Genomic DNA, 4,063 nt, shown 5'->3' with positions numbered 1-4,063 from the left:
CTTAAAGATCAATGGTTGCAATTTCAAATTAACACCTTGGCCCAGAGGGGCACCATTCCATTTTAGAATTACCATTAGTTTATGGACTTGTGTGACAGTAGCTCAGTAGAAGATAAGGCCAAGTTATCAAAATTCTATTTACACAACTTGGCCCTTCCAAACATGAATCTGTGGGACCCCAATGCTGCATTGGGAGATGTGCAACTCATGGCCATGGCCTCTTGGTTAAACCATGAGGAAAAGAGGGCAGCAAAGATTCAGAATGTTATGAACAGGGAGCTAAGTGAGCCACTCATGATCAGAGTAGAACTAGAAGATCCCTCAGCTTTACTGTATGCCCATCAACACCTTGCCAACAACCCGCAGGTTCTCCCAGACTACATTGAAAACCAAGCTCAAGCCATTGCTCACTTTGAGGACATGGAGAGACTGTTGGGAGATAACTGCATTCATGATTGCACAAGGAGATGGAACACATTGTCCCACAGTCTGAAAATCAGAGAGTACCACTCCCCAACAAGGATGAGGGAGGCCTTAGCAAGAGTACCACTTTATAAAATGTCAATGAAAAATCTGCAGGCCAATTGGATAGCCTAAAGTTCAGTCCTCCATTGCTTTTGGGACCGCTGGAAGGGGTCAAAGAAGAAGAAGAACACAGGCAATGGGAGGAAGTAGAGAGAAAAGCAGGGTTCCATGACCGAGAAGAGGACATCACCTTAAAATCTTGGGATGTCAGAGAGGCAGTCAAAGCAATCAAAGATGATGAGCTAGATTAGTTTCTCAGAGGATGAGCAACACATTCAGCAGGGGGATGATGATGAGCCCCATAAATGGGTAACTTATTGGGCTCATTTTGAATATTATTCTCGATTAATCCACCATTCTTCATAGTTTTATGCATGCTTTTGAATATATTTATGTTAATTGAACGAATGAGAATAGTCACTTGACCACAAAGTCTAATACGTGCTTATTGCAGATTTTTGGACATCTTTTGGACCAAGGTCAAGCATTTATGAGCTAGTTGACAACCAAATACGAGGGAACAAGGTTGAGGATTTGTAGGAAGGGTGTCTCTTGCACTAAATTACCCCTTCCTCGAGTTCTCCACCATCAGCTCGGAGTTCAACAACCCACCGAGGATGATTTCAAGGGGTAGCCGAGCAGATTTTGTGAAGTGGCTAATTAATTGCAGTTTGAGCAGCCAAGCCCCTAAAGTTAAGGAGGGCTGTTGGGAGTCCTCGTGGTGCATAAGTAGGAAGGCTTCAAGCCTTGGTAGTTTAGCTCTTGAATAGTTGTTTTTCGCACTTTGGTGCTACTCTGCCTTTCAGCTCATTTTCGAGCTCTTGCTGTAAACATTTTTTGTGACATGATTATTTTTTGAGTAATGGAGATAAATTTCACTTTGCACCAGCTCTGAGTTTTCTTAGGAGGCTGTAGCTCTTGGGGTTGGGCCCAACCCAAGTGCCAGTACCTCCTTTGTGTACTTTTATGTGTCTTTGCTACATTCATAGAATAATTTCTGTTATTTAGGTTAAGATCTTGCTTTGTTACTTAGGTTGTTTTTGATGATTAAAATAGATTTTCATGCTTCAGGTTGATTTGACAGTTTGGTAACAGAAAAGATCTGCAAAAATTCCATCAAGAAATCCTTGATCTCACCTCTCCCTCCTTGGGACCATGAGCTGAGACCAAGGCATACTTGCTGCCACAAAAACATTGTTTTTGCCTTTCTATGCAATTGCTAGTGTTAGATTTTTAGTTGGAAAAGTTGATACCAGTTGTACTTGCATGTTTAGATCTGTTCTTGCTTAGTTTCCATAGTTACTTTGCATGATTTCCTATCTATAACCTTCTGTTCATTATGTTTCTGGTTTTTAGGTCAGATTAGGTCAAAATAGATAGATCTTTGGTCTTTCTCGTCTTTGTTCGATCATTTTCAGAAAATAGTGTGCAGAACACCTGTAATACATCCCTGCCTATCCTTCCTTCATCACACAACCTACTCCAACCCCTAATTCTAGATTCCTTCCCTTCATTCGCCACACTTTTCCAATTTGACCTAATTTCTACATTTTTGTGCAACATTGCTCCCTCCATCCTTGAACAAATCCAACCACCTTCATCACTCCTTAGCTTCATTTACCAGATCCTAGATCCCTTCACATCCTCATCCATCCTCCATTTCCACTTTCCTACCATTTTTCCACCATCAACCCTCTAGAATCCTCTTTCAGCTCTTCCTGTAGACCTTCCTGTAGAACCCTTGCAGACTTCCTGTAGAAGTTCACGTGAGCAGTTTTTCGAGATCTGATCACTGTGAAACTCTCTGGAAGGGTGCTAGGGACCCCTTATGCCCTCTTCTCACCTTCCCACCTCCTGCAAGCACCCATTCCATTTCCTTTCGCCAGTAAACCTCTGCATAGTAAAAAAACAGTTAAAGCACATGCATAATAATTCTGCAAGACTACTCAAAAATACAAAAAGATGTTTTCATGCATTTTTACCTTTCAAAGAATCAATGGCATCCATTTCAACAAATTTCATCTCTTTTCTTACACCAGTAGGGTTAGTCGGTAAAACTAGGGTTTGCTAGGGTTTGCATCTCTTTTCAGCGTTCATCCCCTTTCTGCAAGTAGACTAGCCTCTTTTGAGTTAGCTTTCATCCATCACAGTTAAAAGCTTCTTCTAAGAGCTCATAGAAGTTGGCTTAAGATCCTAGCGGAATTGTGCCAGCTAATCAAGTGACAGCCTGTGGCAAGAGCTAGTACTTGTGCATATAACACTGTCGCTTCCAAGTTTGTTAGAACTACCGGGTTGATAAAAGTAAAGAAGGGAGTCCCAGCATTTGCAGCATCATTGCTGCAATATTGGAGCCCACCACCTGTCAAAGACTTCAAATTTCTTCTTAAGGAAATATATCCATGTATTCCTTGAGAAGTCATCTATAAATGATACATAGTACACAGACTTACCCAGTGATGGAACCTTCACAGGTCCAAACACATCACTGTGCACAAGCTCTAATATATGTTCGTCCCTCTTACCACCAGAGGGGAAACTCACTCGATTCTCCTTCCCATATATACACTATTTTCACAGAAATCAAAATCCAGAGAGCTATTACTCATACCTTCTACCATACCTTTATCATGAAGTATTCAAAGGCCCTTCCCTCCAATATGTCCAAGCCTTTGATGCCACAACATGATCTTCTCTCCAGACCACCAGATTTTCTGATCCACTTTCAGGAACCATAGAACTATTGCACCCATCAATAATAGTGCTACCTTGCAACTTGTACAGAGTTCCAATCCGAACTCCCCGCATCAATACTAGTGCTCCCCAAACCATTTTGCAGGTATCCTTTTCGAACACTTTTTTTACACCTGCATCATCCAGATTGCTTACACACATCAAATTTCTGGCTAATGCAGGAATATGTAGAACACCTAGAAGTGATCTAACCCTTCCACCTTGCAACTTCAACTTTACTTTTCCACGACCAATGATTCTATCCTTCCTGTCATCCCCAAGAAGAAATCACCACCATCATATTTCTCATACTCGTAGAACCACTCTTTATGGGAGTGAAGTGAAAGGATGCACCTGAGTCAATCAACCATGCCTCTTGTTCTACATGTGTACTTGAAGAAGCCAAGTACACATCCCCACCTTCATCTGAGGTGGTTTTCGCCTCTGCAGAAGGAGCCTCATCAGATCCCTTTCCTTTGTCAGGAGCTTTAGATTTATAGTCCCTTTTGAAGTGGCCTTCCTTCCCGCATTTCGAGCACACCACCTTTACATGTTTTCCTGGAGATTTAGATCTCCCACTCGATGACTTATTTTTGTGTTTCAGTTTTGGACCATCCTCGTACAGATAAGGCATCACCATTTTGGCTCTCCAATATTTTTCCGTCTCATCTCCTCCGTTAGCAAGGCTGAGACTATTTCATCAAACTGCAAGCAGTTGCATTGCTACCTATTGCAATAACTAGACTATCCCACGAATCTGGTAGAGAACACAACAAACTGATGCACTTATCTTCATCTGAAATTTTAA

This window comes from Pinus tabuliformis, chromosome 2_1 (assembly GCF_031772625.1).
Source record: "Pinus tabuliformis cultivar Carrire ecotype Pingquan chromosome 2_1, CPIR1, whole genome shotgun sequence".
NCBI lineage: Eukaryota > Viridiplantae > Streptophyta > Pinopsida > Pinales > Pinaceae > Pinus > Pinus tabuliformis.
The sequence above is the reverse complement of the archived record's forward strand: the minus strand, read 5'-3'. Positions refer to the sequence as shown.